Below are 17,553 nucleotides of genomic sequence, written 5' to 3'. Positions count from 1 at the left end.
TTCTCATACGAACTCCGATTGACGCGTTCTGCATGACCACGAACTCGAATCGACGCGCTCTACAACTTTCGTGAAGGAAGTTTTCCGAGAATCCCAACATATAAAAAGTCAAACTTCACGCGACCCCCTAAACTGTGAAATTCAAACATTTATACGTACGAAAACCATTCCACTCCACATACAACCTACGAATAAAGTACAATAACAAATATTCGTACAACTGGTCCATTATTAAATACCAAATTTAAATAACAGAAAACCAGGTCATCACATATTGCCTCTAATAATCTTATTATTGCCCCAATAAACATTTTATTGTCCCCCAATAATCGTTTTATTGCTCCCATGAAAAACAATAAAGACGGATTTGCTTTGAATTATATGAAAAGGAACTGTAGGTCTCCAAGTACTGATAATACAATTACATGTATGCCCACTGTTGAATTATATGAAAAGGAACTGTAGGTCTCCAAGTACTGATAATACATGGTTTTCTTTGTCCTAAATGTAATGATGGGATATATTTGTTTCAGGACAAATATTATTGCCTCACTACACTAAGGTTCTTTCTGGGAAACCTCAAACCTTGTTAGCTACGGGAGCATATGGAGTTCTCACTGGTAGAAGGTGAGCTGAGATGTGTATGTACTCCAGGTGCTCCAGTCCCACGTTGGATAACCCCTCGGAGTGGATATCCACAACTTGACCCGCCACCAATCCCTCCGATCAGATTGATCGGGCAAGCTCTTCCACGGCTCGGACGATTCTAGAAGGCTCGACGCCGATGGTGGACAAGGCTAGGTGCTCGAATGCGAAGGAGAGAAGCGCGTCGCCGGCCAAAACGGCAACGTCTTCGCCAAAAACCTTGTGGTTGGTGGGCTTCCCGCAGCGGAGGTCGACGTTATCCATGCACGGCAAGTCGTCGTGGATCAACGACATGGTGTGGATCATCTCGACGGCGCAGGCCGCCAGCATGGCGACGGACTCAGACCCTCTGACGAGCTCTGACAGGACCCGCCCCGGATTTCACCCCGAAATCCGGAGTGGCCCTGCGGGGCCCACCTTAGTGATAACTCTACCGAGAACTGGTCGAGTCACCCCTAAAGTGGACTACCCAAAACAGTAACCCACAATAGATCAGAGCCAAACAAAGAAGTGCGGAAGCTATTCGTCAACTCTGCCTCGAACCACGTACGCCCGACCTCAACTAATAACGCCTGCAAACTGGGCATTAGAAACCGAAAGGCCCAGGGGAAAAGTACAAGAAAAACGTTAGCGTGAGTGGACAAAAATAAACAAATATAAACCAAATGGATTTTTATACTTTCCCACATTTATTTCTTTAAAATTCCCGATGCATGCAATGATTTACGAAAATAAAACAAAAGGAGTTCCAACTGTTATTTTAAATCGTATGTGGCTAGCGGGGCTAGTCGGTTTTCATGAGTGGAACTCCTTTTGTTTTATTTTCGTAAATCATTGCATGCATCGGGAATTTTAAAGAAATAAATGTGGGAAAGTATAAAAATCCATTTGGTTTATATTTGTTTATTTTTGTCCACTCACGCTAACGTTTTTCTTGTACTTTTCCCCTGGGCCTTTCGGTTTCTAATGCCCAGTTTGCAGGCGTTATTAGTTGAGGTCGGGCGTACGTGGTTCGAGGCATAGTTGACGAATAGCTTCCGCACTTCTTTGTTTGGCTCTGATCTATTGTGGGTTACTGTTTTGGGTAGTCCACTTTAGGGGTGACTCGACCAGTTCTCGGTAGAGTTATCACTAAGGTGGGCCCCGCAGGGCCACTCCGGATTTCGGGGTGAAATCCGGGGCGGGTCCTGTCAAGCTCGCACGCCGGGACACACAGAACAGGTCGGACCCTCTTGCCTCCGGCGAGCAAAGAGTACCGCATCGCTTCATGGATCGTAATCAGGTCTTTCAGCGAAACGGCGGTGTCTAAGGCCCGGTTGACGGACTCGGCCTTCTCCACCATGTCGGTCTTGAAATTGAAACTGGGCTTCTCGGATTACTCTTCCTTCTGCTCCTTCACAGTCTCCAGCTTGGTCAAGATTTCCGTGACGGAACTGGGTCGGCGTCCTTTCGGAAAAGTGAAGGAAATGGGTCGGGACTTTGAACTGAGAGAGAGATGAGTTCAGAGAAAGAGTCTGAGAGCAGTGTAGTTTGTTAATTAAAAAGAAGGTATAACTGTCATTGAAGTTTAAATTGAGTAAATGGGGTTAAAAAATTCTTAGTGGAGCAAGTGGACAATTTTTAAGCTGAAATTGGGTAAGTGGTCATGGCCCCTTTAATTTATCATATATTTTGCTCATTTACATAGAAAAGTGAAGTTTCCTCTTGATGGGAAAGTGCAATCTCAAAGTTTTTGAATTGGAGTGTTTGTTGCATAAAGCTGTTATTATTTAGTCGAAAGATGATATTGCTTCCTATTAAGCGGTGGAAGACATTTCGCCTTTCTAAGGAATAGGGAGGTAATTGTAAGTAACATTTCTTCAGAAGATAATATTGCTTCCTATAAAGCGTTGGAAAACATTTCACCTCTAAGGAATAGGAGGTAGTTGCAAGTGTTTGGGAAAGCTAAGCCATGGGAGAAAATCTGAACCTTTTTGATTTCTTGCTTCGGTACTTCAATTATATATCTAAATGTGTATATAAATGTACTAGGGTGATTTTTTTATTTTTTATTTTTTTTATGAGTTTGTTTGAGGGGTTGATTAAGTCAGAAATCAATAGTCTTGCCAGGTAGCCCTTGACCCCATCTTTCTTCAAATTTCTTGAACCTGGATGCATGAGTTGCTGCTTGTTCTAATGTATCATACTTGTGCTCATCTATGCTGAAAATGATTTAATTTTCCACATCAAATTGGGGACGATCAATCTGTATAGGTTTGTTGGGTTTAGATTGGGAGTGTCTGTAGCTTTATGCCATTATTGGTTACTTATATAAGCACAGAAAGACTATAAGGTTCCCTCGAGGCCCTGGTTGGTGAGCGAGATTGGAGTATTAAGGACTGAACCTAAATCTAATCATGATTTTGTTCAAGGTTGGAAAAAAAAATGGCTGATATATATGACTATTTCAAGTTTTAACTCTTTAGACTTCTCTTTACTTAATTTCCTCTGTCCTGTGTGAAGACTTTTTTCTTTGAAATGGTTCGAGCGAGTATATTTGTAAATATCTGGTAATGGGTGTTAAGTTGTTAATAGTTGACAAGTATTTTCTGAAAACTGACCAGAAAACAAAAATTTTCTGTACTCAATGTGAGAGTGGTGACTTGATTGATATTTGTGAATGTTTATCTAGTTGGACTCGATCTCAATTCAACCATACTCATACTGTCAACCAAGACTTTTGTTATGACTGAAGGCACCCAAATATCAGTCATCGGAGATTGGTCAAAGCTCCCTAATAAACTGATAAGTGATGCAGAGGAAGTAAAAAAAAAGAAAAAAATTACGTACACTATCGTCAAATTGTTTTCCGCTACACATAGATTCCAAACTATGTCCGCTACACATATCATGTCTAGTAACTAATTTAATTTTTCTAATTTGATGGAGAAGAAGCAGGTGAACGTGAGATCGCGGCACATAGATTCCAAACTTTTTCACTACTTGCCAAAGCCTGTGCTTTGTTGACACTGGGATGACGTACATCGTGATTTCGCTCTGCGATGATATCGTGGCATGATTTTCCCCATGAGACAAGATCACGACAACAAGCATCAGTCACAACCGTACCTTGATAAATGTTTTTCTCTATTTCCTCTCTGCACTTAGGGGGGAACTTTTCCAAGCATTCATTTACGGGCTTGGTCTCGTGTTTGTCTCAATTGTCGATGGCAACGCACTCCGTCTAAATTTTTTCGCCCTTTGCCACAGTTTGACCTTTGTTTGCACTAGGATGAAGTGCCGCAAGGGACGTGTTGAGGAAGGTATCGTAGCATGGTTTACCCCACTTTACAAGATCTCGACAACAATCATCACTCAAAAATCCATTATTGAAAATGCTGTTTCCTACTTCGATCCCGCACTTTTTGGTGAACTGTCTTTCACAGTCTTTAACATTTGCTGGCCCCTCCAGTGTTGGGGTTGCAAAAGCATTTAATGTCACCTGCAAGAGAAAAATCACCAAAACATGGCGCCTGCTTGGTCCGGCCATAACTCCCTTGGCAATGTTATGTGATTACTCACGAATGTGTTTTCTGGTAATGATCGCTTTGTTGGAGTTTAGTTTCATGTGATAATATATTTATAAGGGAGAAAACATAACCGCATTTAAGACTCAAATGAACTAACTGTGTAAACACTTGTGCGCTCTTTAAAAGAAGTAACGTGTTTAATTGCCTAAGAGTTTAATTGCCTAAGTAACGTGTTTAATTGCCTAAGTAACGTGTTTAAATGCCTTGGCAATGTTATGTGATTACTCACGAATGTGTTTTCTGGTAATGATCGCTTTGTTGGAGTTTAGTTTCATGTGATAATATATTTATAAGGGAGAAAACATAACCGCATTTAAGACTCAAATGAACTAACTGTGTAAACACTTGTGCGCTCTTTAAAAGAAGTAACGTGCTTGATTCTACACCCAAATTGACACACCTCTTTTAGAATAAATCCATCCATAAGAGTGTTTTAATATACACCCAAACCAATTAATTAGATTTATGCAAAATAAAAAAACCTATTAAATAGACTAAATAATAAAACCCAATGTTGTTAAGAATTACTGAATCTGCCACTTTCAAATTCCCATTCACCTATTAAATAGGATTGATAATAAAATCCAATAATGTTGCTGATGGAAGTCGATCATGAAACGGCTGCCCATAGACGTCGCCCAAAATTACTCAACCCTTGATTTCAGCAATTGATAATTCTCATCTGGGTTGGAGGTTACGTAACTTCACATTGAAAAGTGTAATCTGCACATTCAAAGCTGGTGTCAATATCTCTACAACCTTGTGATATAAATGGATTGCACAATCAGAGGTTGGTGGGTTGCCTGTGTTCGACAGCATATCTGATTGGTACGGTTGATGAGTATTGTGATTGCTATCTATTCAAAATGTGTGTGTGCTCCTGACGAAGAGGTATTTGTTTTGTGATGGTTCCAGGTTTTTGATATTGAGTAGGTATGATAGACTATACAAGTTCTTGATTGCAGGTTTTTGTTTCATCTTCTTGTTTCTCAATAGATACTACAAGTTAATTTTGAAGGCTAAAGAGTACACCCACCTGGAATTTAGGTGCGACCTTCTCAAGTTTGGACGTGTTATGACCGACGAGTTAAGGGCTGAAATTCCTGAAGTGAAGCTTGATCTGATTGCACCCTCCATCATCTACAATAACATGGACCCTATTATGGAAAATTAATGAACATGGAATATTGATTCTATACCTACGCCTATTGGAATGGGGAATCAAATTTCATTCAAAAAAAGGGGAAAAAAAAAAGCAGAATGACATACCTTGATGAGAGGATGTTTAATCACTACATGATAGGAATACCTCCACAAAAGAATGTTTAATCAGATTGAGAAATCTACAAAATCTAATAGCAATATCTACACAACCACATCTACTTAAAAATAGCAAATATAAAGATCAAATCTGAAAGGAAGAGATATACAATAATTAAGACAATTAATCTTTTTAAATAAGGAAATGCATATCTCCTAAAATATGGCATCAGTTACATACAATAATTAAGGCAATTGATCACGTTGACATATTTAATAATAGGATTATCTACACAAACATATCTACTAAAAAATTGCAAATATATAGGTCAAATAAAAAAGGAAGAGATATGCAATAATTAAGGCAAGTAATCGTTTTTAAATCAGGAAAAATAAATTGATGGTATTAAATTCTAATTTGTATTTATAACTGATACCATATTTAAATTAAAAAAAAAACACCTACATTTGAGGAACTTTTTCCTTCTTCGACGAGAAGGGTAAAATAGTCAAACTAAAAAAAGAGAAAAAAACTTAATTATAGACTTAAAACCTATACGGTAGGTTTAATTATGTGAATGGGTGTAGATTAAAAGAAAACATATGATTGGGTTTCCCTTAAAAGGAGCTTCATTTTTTGGGTTTTTTTTCTAATTTTCTCTTATATTTAAACAGTGCGTACGTGTTTCGATAGCTCGGTTATGTTTAAATGATTTACCGCTAAATTATCAAGTTTTAAATGCAGATAAGTATTCAACAAGGAGGAATGCTAGCAACCTTCCACTACCTACCTTCTCTTCTAACCTTCCCCATTCATTGTCTGCCAAGTGTACTTTGACTTCACTCAAAACTATAAATTCAATGTTGTGAAAACCAATTTTGTTTTCTTCCGCATTTGCCCATAATTAATGTAATTTATCTCAAATATCTTAACTTTTACACTCTTCTTTTCCATTCGTTTTCTCTTCTTCTCAAATTCTCTCCCTCTTACCATTTTTTTATATTTCAACCTTTAAATAATGAAGCATAATTATAATCTCTCCCATGTTTTAGGGAATCAGAAATTGAGAGATAATCGCTGTGTATTCTCATTGATAATATGGGCATCTTTATATAGAGAATTACAATGCATAGAATCTCAACATACAAGGAAAGTAATTCTATATTGATTAGGATTCTAGATCCTTCTAATTAAATCCTATTACCACTAGGTCAAGTAACCTAGAGTTTGGGCTAAACACAAATTAGGTTTTCCTTGAACACTCCCCCTTGTGTTGCCCAAATACGGTGCTTCTCTCGTTGCCTCATTAAAAACCTTGCCGAGTAACAAAAACCCAGTGGGACAAAAATAACCTCAGTAGAAGGGGAAAAAGAGCACAACACACCCTTCACGATTCGAGACGAACATGTAGACATCTCCCCCTGATGTCTGCGCCTCCCCCTGATGACTACGATCATGGGAGTTCAGATAATTTCCGCAAGTCAATTCTTGGCACATGTTTCTCGAACGTGGATTTGAGCAATGACTTAGTAAACAAGTCTGCCTCACTGTCCTCAGATCGAACCTAATTCACTTTGATCTCGAGGAGAGCCTGTTGTTGCTGATTAAGCTTGGTTTTGTCTCTTTTGATGTAGCCTTGCCTCATTTGTTCAAAACAAGCAACATTATCCTAAATGCTTGTAGGCTCATCTGTGGTAGACTTCAAACCACAATTGCTTCGAACATGCGTAATGATGGATCCAATCCTTATACATTCACGAACCACTTCTTGAAGAGCAATGATCTCTGCATTGTTCGAAGATATAGCGACTAGGGTCTATTCTGTAGACCTCCAAGATGTCACGGTCTTTTCCCATGGTGAACACTTAACCGGATTGGAATGACCTTTGTGTGGGTCAGAGAGATACCCAACATCAGCAAAACCTTCCAAAACACATGTCGTTTTGGGATGGGGATAGTGGACGCAGGCCAGTGTTGGCGGCGTAACTGGTGTGTGATGGGTCCGAATCCATCATCTCTTTGTAGAGATAGAACAAGCCCATATCACTCATACATCTCAAGTATCGAAGATATCTTTTACACTAATCCAATGGCGTCACTTTGGCGCAGACCTATATCTAGCTAACAAGCTCACAACATATGAGATGTCCGGTCTTGTGCATTGGGATAAGTACAATAATGCGCCTATTGTACTAAGTAAGGCACTTCTGCCTCTAGCACATCTTCGTCATCATCCTTTCGACGAAGAGGATTCTTTTCAGGATCAAGACTATGGACGATTATGGGGGTGCTTGAAGGCTTGACCTTGTCAAAATGCCTAAGCATCTATCGACACGATGCTCAAGTTCTAAACCGAGACATAATCGTGTTCTCCCAAAATCCTTCATCTCAAACTACGGATTTCAAGTGTTCAGCGGTTTCCCTTAACTCTTTAAGGGCTTCTAATGGGGATCATGTCCAACATGAACCGCGATAGAATCCGAAACTTGTCATAGAAACGCGTGGGCATATCCCTTCCCAATCAAGTAGTCACATTAGTGAGCGTTTCAACCTTATTGTAAACGCGCTCCGTGGTCTAGAACCTCTTGACTTGGGTAAATGAAGTTCGCCATGAACCTTCATATATATATTCCGTATCTAGATCCCTATAGAGATACATAGTGACCACATTTGTAAGCTGCATGTTCAGTTATTTGGAAACTACCAAACTGACAAGGTAGTGGAGTGCAATGACATCCATTACGAGAGAATATGTCTCATCGTAGTCGATTCCAGGGCGTTTTGTGAGAAGCCTTGCGCCATAAGGCGAGATTACCATCTCTTTTTCTCACTACGCTTTCTAACGAAGACCCATTAGTCAACAGGTTCTATGTTAGGAGGTGTTGGCATCTCTAGCTCGAAAACCTTCCTCTTCGTTAGAGAATCCATCTTAACCTGGATCGCATCTTTCCATTTAGGCCAAAACTCTCTATGTTGGCATTCATTCATCAACGGAGCGTGGTTCGATATCATCTGACTCAACGAACTCATGCGCAACGAAATACGCAACTACATCATCAATTATGATGGAGTTTCTATCCCACGTCTCATGTACACTAGTGTAAGTTTTATAGAGCTCTGTATTCTCAGGAATAGGTTCTGACATTGAGGCGTCCCCCAACGATAACCATAACCTGGAAGATTCTCATGAGGTGGATTTTGAGTGTCGATGATTCAAGGATTGGTTTGTGCCAATGTATCCTTCGAACCCACGGGCCTTCCACGCATCCTAGCTGGGGCCATGGCCTGTAACGCCAGAGTGCCACTCTCTTTGGCATTGGAGCCATGCCTACCTCCATGTAGGGTGGCGCTACATCCTCTCGTAGGGACGTCCTTCCTTGCAGGCATGTTTACAGCATATTTGTGTGATCTCGTCACTTTAATAGGGATCAAGATGAGACATAATGGGGACAGACCACGGCAAATCCTGTCGTTCCTGTTGAACATCTGTGTTCTTATCTCCCCCGAACGATGGGAAGACTGTCTCATCAAAGTGACAACCCGCAAATCTAGCGGTAAAGATATCGCTTTGCAAGGGCAGTAAGTGGCGGACGATTGTTGGAGTCTCAAATCCAACGTAGTTGCCCATTCGTCTGTAAGGACCCATTATAGAGCGCTGTGGCGGCGCAATTGGCACAAAAATGGCTCACTCAAATGTGCGTAAGTACAAAAGACGTGTACCCAGTCACTAGCTGTAACGCAGAGGTACATTGAGTGGTGGTAGGTCGTAGACGAATTAGCATAGCTGCATGCGATATCGCATCACCCCAAGCGGATGTAAGAAGATTGGTGCGCATTACCAATGTTCGGACTACCATCGTAGTCGTTTCCGCGAGACCAATTGGGTGTGTACATGGGAATGTGATGTCCAACATCAAGCCCATTGCAATATCCATCGAAAGTCTTTCGATGTAAACTCTCTAGCATAGTCAAATCCAATTGACTGAATAGGATGATCTGGGGAGTGAGCCCGTTGTCATATGATATGTGCTAGGAGTGTAGCATAAGCAGCATTTCAAGTGGACAATGGCACAACACGTGACCAGCGTGTTTGCGTGTCAACCAACATCATGAGATATTTAAATGTCTGCAACTTGGTTGAACTAGTCCACAGAATCCCTAAGGATTATATGTAAGAACATAATGAGTATTTTCATAACCTTTGCAGAGGACAGTCTCAGTCCTAAGTTCCCTAAGGAACGGGATTTGTAAAAACGAGCGAGAGGCTTTAGAAGCAACCAATGAGGATTTTGGTTGGGCTTGAGCGTCTAAAATGCTATTTGAAGCAAGTTGGTGATTGCAGCATCACCTGCGGCGCCATCACCATGATGGACGCCATGGAACGCCATCCATGGCATCATGGATAGGGACTACGCCAGCCCTAGGCTGGTGGTCGACGGAGGCGATGCCCTAGGCTGCAGCGTCGGTCACACTTAGTCCAGGAATCAACTTTTGATTCATGCTTCATTTCGCTCGAGAGAAAAGATGTCCATGTGAAGTCTTTAGTAGACGGATCATCATATCATGACCAGGATGACCTATCCTGTCGTGACAAAGCCAATATGTGTCTAAATCCAAGAGATTTTCTCTCATAACTTTTATTGGATTAATAGCTCGAATAGTGACATAGAGTCCGCTAGAGAGACACATAAACTTCTCTAAGATGCGTCTTTGTTCGCAATCATTAGAGGTATTGCAAAGGAACTCATTTCCATTCTCTGCATGCATTTTCGTATGGAATTCGTTGGCTATTCATAGGGTACGATTTGCCCTAAGAGCGTAGAGAGTTTCTGTGACAGCTGTAATCAAGGTGCCATTTGGCAAGTGGAACTTGGGCTATTCCATGTCCTTGAATTAATACTAATGGCCCAGCCATCGTAGTCACAAAGTCATATGCTCAGAATCAAAATGGAGTCATAATGAAAAGAACTCAAAATTTTATTCATAAGCCAATAGAGTACATCATTGTCTCTTAACCATTAGGAGAATCTAATCCAAATACTAGCTAATGCAAAACAATGGTAGTCGTCTAACTTCTTTCGATAATTCCAAAATAAATATGACCAGGTGAGTAGAGAGATGTCGGTGGAGCAAGGCTCACTTAAGTACCACTAATCTCAAAACCTTCCTAGACATCACACTTACTGTGGGTGAGCCTACTTTGAAGAAAGACTAAACCATTGGCATTTACTACAAAGTATATGGCAATTGCCTATTACATCTCTTGGAAAAATAAAGACTTAAACAGAATTGGCGATCTATTGATCCCAGCCAGATTTGTAGTCTCCAACCCTTCACTTTAGATCATCTTCTTGATCTTCTTGTTCCACATAGTGAGCTTCTCTTGCTTCACAATATGCTTTGTAAGCGGTGACAAGTTCTTCACGAGCTCTACAAATGTGTGCCCAATGATCAGACATTCCACATCAAGAACATACATCTCTTTGCTCAAACTCCATTGATTGAGGTGTTTTGAAAGCGTCATTTAGATGGCTCTTAGTGTTGGTGGCGCCACCAACATGGCCAGAGGCGTTGCCTCCCTCTTTCTTTCCACATTTACCTCTTCGGTTCCGTGTTCGCCTATTTTTGCGGTTACCTTCCCAAGTAGAGCGATTATATGGATCAGAATGTCCAGAAGTATACCTAATATTAGGGTTTCGCTCTTGGCGCCCTCTCTTAGAGGTGCAACTATAATTTGATTCCGGAATATGCTCTGTTTCCACGAATCTCGAATTATAGTTCTTCACAAGGATATTGTCATGCTTTTCAGCGACATTCATAGCTCCAATGAGCTCATGAAACCTTGTGATCCGTCTTGCATTAACATCGATTCGATAGTTCTTAGCAACCATCAATACAGAGACGGGGAAGGTAGAGAGAGTCTTCTCAATCAACATCGCATCTGTGATCTCTTTACCACAGAATTCCATTAAGGATTTAATGCGAAGTGCTTCCGAGTTATAGTCAAGAACTGACTTGAAATCACACAAGTGGAGGCTATGCCATCTCACTTCTAGATCAAGAAGCAAGGAGTCACGGACATTGCCAAATCTTTCTTCGAGTGAGACCCACAGCCTTCTGGGGTCTTCTTCATTCATACACTCGTACTGGAGCGAATCATCCATATGACGAGTCATTAGGATGATGGCTTTCGCCTTATTTGCCTCTAAGGCTGCTCTATTTTCTTCCAAAGCTTGAGCTTTCTCAATAGTTATCACGTCCTGGCTAGGCTCGAGAATCATATCCAGGATTCCATCAGCCTTGAGATGCTGGCGGATATCACGAACCCACCTGTGATATCTAGAGCCAGTTGTTCCCAATGGAGCAAAGTCCAATTTGTTCAGGTTACTCATCCTGAAAGAGAACAAGAAATTAGGGTTAGTTTCGGAGCGAAATAGGCTACCACGAAAACATATGAAATTTCTGAGCGTAATCGCTACCAAGAAATTAGGAATTTCCGAGCATAGTCGCTTTCAAGAAATTCGATTCCAAGAGATATTGGAATAGATCGAAACAATGATGTAAGTGGTCGATCATAAATTCTCTACAAACTCTAAGTTTGGAGATCTCAACAAGCTCTAAGCTTGGAGTGAGCACGAACCCCCACAGTTCGGCTTAATTTGGTCTCCCCTATAATGAAGAAAGGGGGGTAGAAGAAGGGAGGTTGCAAGTCCCCGAGAAAAAGAAGCGAAAAAGAATAAAAAAAAACTTCAAAAACAGGAACTTTTAGTAAACCATACCTCTTAGGATTACAGAGCGTATTCGATCCTTATTGTAGGATTGCAGACGAGCTTCAGTCTTAGGCGAATCAAACTTGTTGAAATTCGGAGCAAATTCGCTTCTGAACAGCTCCCACTCCGATTGGTGTACAGGTCTCAAAACGGCTCCAATAGGGCTTAAATTTGGAGGTTAGATAGAAGAGACAGACTTGAACAACTTTGATGAAGGAAGAATTTTGATCTGAAGTTCTGAACTAGGCGTTTCGGGGCTTGCAAAGTGACTGATATGCACAGGAACGAGCATGCTGAACAGCTCCCACCTCGAATGGTGTACATGTCTCAAAACGACTCCAATAGAGCTGAAATTTGGAGGTCAGATAGAAGAGACATATATGAACAACGTTAATGAAGAAAGTATTTTCATCAGAGGTTCCAAACAAGACGTTTTGGCGCATGAAAGCAGACTGATCTGCACACAAACGAGCGTGCTGCTGTGTTGCAGGGGGCAGCAGGCGTGCGGCAATGCTGCAGGGGCAGTAGGCGGCACACGGGTGCGCAAGGGCTGCAGGGGCAGCATAGGTCATAGCTAACAAGGGCTAGGAGCTTGCGGCAGTTTTGGTGAGAAGAGTTTTCGGGTTTTTTGTTTTTAGGGCTAGGGTTAGGGCTTGTGCTGATAACGTGTTTTAGGGAATCAGAAATTGAGAGATAATCGCTGTGTATTCTCATTGATAATATGGGCCTCTTTATATAGAGGATTACAATGCATAGAATCTCAACAAACAAGGAAAGTAATTCTACATTGATTAGGATTCTAGATCCTTCTAATTAAATCCTATTAACACTAGGTCAAGTAACCTAGAGTTTGGGCTAAACACAAATTAGGTTTTCCTTGAACATCCCAAAATTTAAGCTAATTCTTTACATTGTTGTTCTGGAATGGAAAAAATCTACTACGTTCCTATTCTAGAGACTCTACATTTGTTTTTCAAAACTCAATTTTTTTAAGAAATCGTAGAGATCAAATCATTGCTAAATCAAGATTAAAATTATTAGTCAAACCCAATTTCTATCATCCTATGTATCTTAATCGAAGTGATTGTTAGTCTGCCTTTATTATTCATCAATTCTCTTTTCTTGTTCTTTTTTTTAAAAATGAGAATGAATTTCAGAATGAATTCTAGAGAAATACAAAGAGAAAAAAATTTGAGAGAAAGGGAAGGAAGGTGGTGGGGAGGTTTGATTTAGATGAACTCAAGAAGAAAAAATACCCACCCCAGATCCCAAAATAACAATTAAAAATGCAAAATTAATTAAGAAAAAAGAAATGTGAAATTATCAAACATCTTATGGAAAAAATGTAAAAGAAAGAAAGAAAAAAATGTGGGACATTTATTAGAAGGGCAGACATGGAAAAAATAGAAAATGTTTTTCAATGTAATAAATATTGAGTTTTAGATTGTAGTGGAATCCACGTGTTATTTGTTGAGTGGGAAAGGTTGAAAGGGAAAGGTAGAAGGGGAAGGTAGCTAGCATTCCTCTTCAACAAGTGGTCATTATATATTACGCTATTTATGTTTCAGATCATTTAAATTCTCAAAATTCTAGACAATTCCACAATCAAAATATGTTTAAGAAATAACTGTGGACAAAAAATTAAACGGGCTTGTTCAAGCACGGCGCAAAGCACGAATGGACCGACTGGCCGGATTAGCCCATTTGTCACCCCGAATCTTTACGTTTTGGAAAATTAATTTACCACTTCTAAATTCATCATGCACAATTTTATCCTTCTTCCTAAATTCAATGATTTCCGGTGAAACAAATAATAAATTACTGTGATATTGTCAACAAGAAAAAATTGACTCTTCTTAACTTCTTTTGGAGAAAAATATCCTACTCAGTATTTTCCCTTTTTAACTCTGACCTTGTAGATTTTAGTTGAAGCAGAAGTAACTTTTTGTAGACGAAAAAGAATTAGGGCTCCTCATGTGATTGATTTGAGGAGTGATTAAAGAATGCACTTAAAATAAAGCAGTGATTTGCTTTTTGGGTAACGAGTGATCTCCTCATGTCTATGTAATAACTAATTAATGTAAAATGTTATGTAACGCTGCACAGTCACTAAGAAAATAATGACTAAGAGTTATTGCGCCAATAGTTAGTGAGTAATGCGTGCACGTCACTGGTGTAAGTACGACTTTAATGAAACTTTGCAAAGCATGCGGCGAGAGTTACATGTGTAACTTAACTTTAACGTTCTATCGAATGTCTTAATTGCATCAGCCGCGATGTTTGAAATTGGCGATTGCTATAAAAAAAAATTCAGAACAGTTATTGTTTCCGGGGCTTACGACGAGTAAAACTACTGTCGGGGTCTGGAATCACGAATCTGTCTTGTCTCCTTCGCTTCTCTTCTCGCAATCTGTCCAACACAACAGAAGTCAGAGAGAAACCGGGTGTGCCGGCCTAAAACTCTTTGACGCTTAAGTCAGTAATGGTTGATAATGTCGAGAGAAGAATTAGATCAGAGATCTTATCTGTTGTAGGAGATTTTTGGCTTTATAGAAGCGCTGGAGGACGTTGGGTCCTATTCAATTCAGATGTAGGAGAGGCATGCTCCTCTGTGAATATGTCCACGCCGGGGCTGGGCCAGCTTGACCGGTCACGTCGTGGTGGTTCCAGTGGGTCCCGCTAGTGATTATTTTGAAATAAGTCTTGTTTTCTTGCGTGGTGTTATTTGAGTATTATGCAGGTGGTATGAACGGTTATAAATATTTCAGATTGACGCATTCTTTATGGTGTTTATTAATTCGGAAAACAATTTGTCGAGAGTGTACGTAATTATTAAAAAATCTTTAATTTCACTCACTTTAATCATAGCAATTATCATTATCATTTTATTTTAGAAGTGAAGCTTTAGATGTTATTGTCAGCAAACATCTTCCATTTGCTAATGCAACCAATAAACTTTAAAAGTTGCACATCATTTTGAGGAATAAGACTTGCCGCTTATTCACGTACACGCCGACTAATAAAATTGAGCACTGAAGTTTACACATGTTGCATTACAATATCTCCAAATCTAACATCCGTCGGACAGCTTACGGGCCTTTTAAGCGTTGTACTAGAAAATAGGCATTCGAGACCGATGTGCAAATTGGGCGCTTAATTATAGGTGTATTGTGTTCTTCGATGTGCACGTATTGTGAAAATGCAAAATGTAATAATTTAAACACAAACAGTAGAGCCATTTTCTAAAATGAAGAATAAAATTTATCATATAATAAAAAATATCGCGTATTTCATATCATATCATGTCTAGTAACAATTTTAATTTTTCTAATTCGATGGAGAAGAAGCAGGGGAACGTGAGATCGCGGCACATAGATTCCAAACTTTTTCGCTACTTGCCAAAGCCTGTGCTTTGTTGACACTGGGATGACGTACATCGTGATTTCGCTCTGCGATGATATCGTGGCATGATTTTCCCCATGAGACAAGATCACGACAACAAGCATCAGTCACAACCGTACCTTGATAAACGCTTTTCTCTATTTCCTCTCCGCACTTAGGGGGGAACTTTTCCAAGCATTCCTTTACGGGCTTGGTCTCGTGTTTGTCTGAATTGTCGATGGCAACGCACTCCGTCCAAATTTTTTCGCCCTTTGCCACGGTTTGAGCTTTGTTTGCACTAGGATGAAGTGCCGCAAGGGACGTGTTGAGGAAGGTATCGTGGCATGGTTTACCCAACTTTACAAGATCTCGACAACAATCATCACTCAAAAATCCATTACTGAAAATGCTGTTTCCTACTTCGATCCCGCACTTTTCGGTGAACTGTCTTGCACAGTCTTTAACATTTGCTGCCCCTCCAGTGTTGGGGTTGCAAAAGCATTTAATGTCACCTGCAAGAGAAAAATCACCAAAACATGGCGCCTGCTTGGTCCGGCCATAACTCCCTTTGCAATGTTATGTGATTACTCACGAATGTGTTTTCTGGTAATGATCGCTTTGTTGGAGTTTAGTTTCATGTGATAATATATTTATAAGGGAGAAAACATAACCGCATTTAAGACTCAAATGAACTAACTGTGTAAACGCTTGTGCGCTCTTTAAAAGGAGTAACGTGTTTAATTGCCTATCGGGTTTAAATAAGAGAGTTATATTTAAACAGTGCGTACGTACGTGTTTCGATAGCTCGGTTATGTTTAAATGATTTACCGCTAAATTATCAAGTTTTAAATGCAGATAAGTATTCAACAAGTGGTCATTATATATTACGCTATTTATGTTTCAGATCATTTAAATTCTCAAAATTCTAGACAATTCCACAATCAAAATATGTTTAGGAAATAACTGTGGACAAAAAATTAAACGGGCTTATTCAAGCACGGCGCAAAGCACGAATGGACCGACTGGCCGGATTAGCCCATTTGTCACCCCGAATCTTTGCTTTTTGGAAAATTAATTTACCACTTCTAAATTCATCATGCACAATTTTATCCTTCTTCCTAAATTCAATGATTTCCGGTGAAACAAATAATAAATTACTGTGATATTGTCAACAAGAAAAAATTGACTCTTCTTAACTTCTTTTGGAGAAAAATATCCTACTCAGTATTTTCCCTTTTTAACTCTGACCTTGTAGATTTTAGTTGAAGCAGAAGTAACTTTTTGTAGACGAAAAAGAATTAGGGCTCCTCATGTGATTGATTTGAGGAGTGATTAAAGAATGCACTTAAAATAAAGCAGTGATTTGCTTTTTGGGTAACGAGTGATCTCCTCATGTCTATGTAATAACTAATTAATGTAAAATGTTATGTAACGCTGCACAGTCACTAAGAAAATAATGACTAAGAGTTATTGCGCCAATAGTTAGTGAGTAATGCGTGTACGTCACTGGTGTAAGTACGACTTTAATGAAACTTTGCAAAGCATGCGGCGAGAGTTACATGTGTAACTTAACTTTAACGTTCTATCGAATGTCTTAATTGCATCAGCCGCGATGTTTGAAATTGGCGATTGCTATAAAAAAAAATTCAGAACAGTTATTGTTTCCGGGGCTTACGACGAGTAAAACTACTGTCGGGGTCTGGAATCACGAATCTGTCTTGTCTCCTTCGCTTCTCTTCTCGCAATCTGTCCAACACAACAGAAGTCAGAGAGAAACCGGGTTTGCCGGCCTAAAACTCTTTGACGCTTAAGTCAGTAATGGTTGATAATGTCGAGAGAAGAATTAGATCAGAGATCTTATCTGTTGTAGGAGATTTTTGGCTTTATAGAAGCGCTGGAGGACGTTGGGTCCTATTCAATTCAGATG

The 17,553-nt window shown here is 39.8% G+C and overlaps 1 pseudogene; it reads right to left on the bottom strand.

Moving 5' to 3' along the window:
• Window positions 1–579: 579 nt before the first annotated feature.
• Window positions 580–2,087, bottom strand: LOC112164066 (annotated as a pseudogene).
• Between the last annotated feature and the right edge of the window lie 15,466 nt (window positions 2,088–17,553).

The sequence above is a fragment of the Rosa chinensis genome, chromosome 5 (genome assembly GCF_002994745.2).
Source record: "Rosa chinensis cultivar Old Blush chromosome 5, RchiOBHm-V2, whole genome shotgun sequence".
NCBI classification, from domain to species: Eukaryota; Viridiplantae; Streptophyta; class Magnoliopsida; order Rosales; family Rosaceae; genus Rosa; species Rosa chinensis.
Note: the sequence above shows the minus strand (reverse complement) of the source record. Positions and strands in the feature narration are given on the sequence as shown.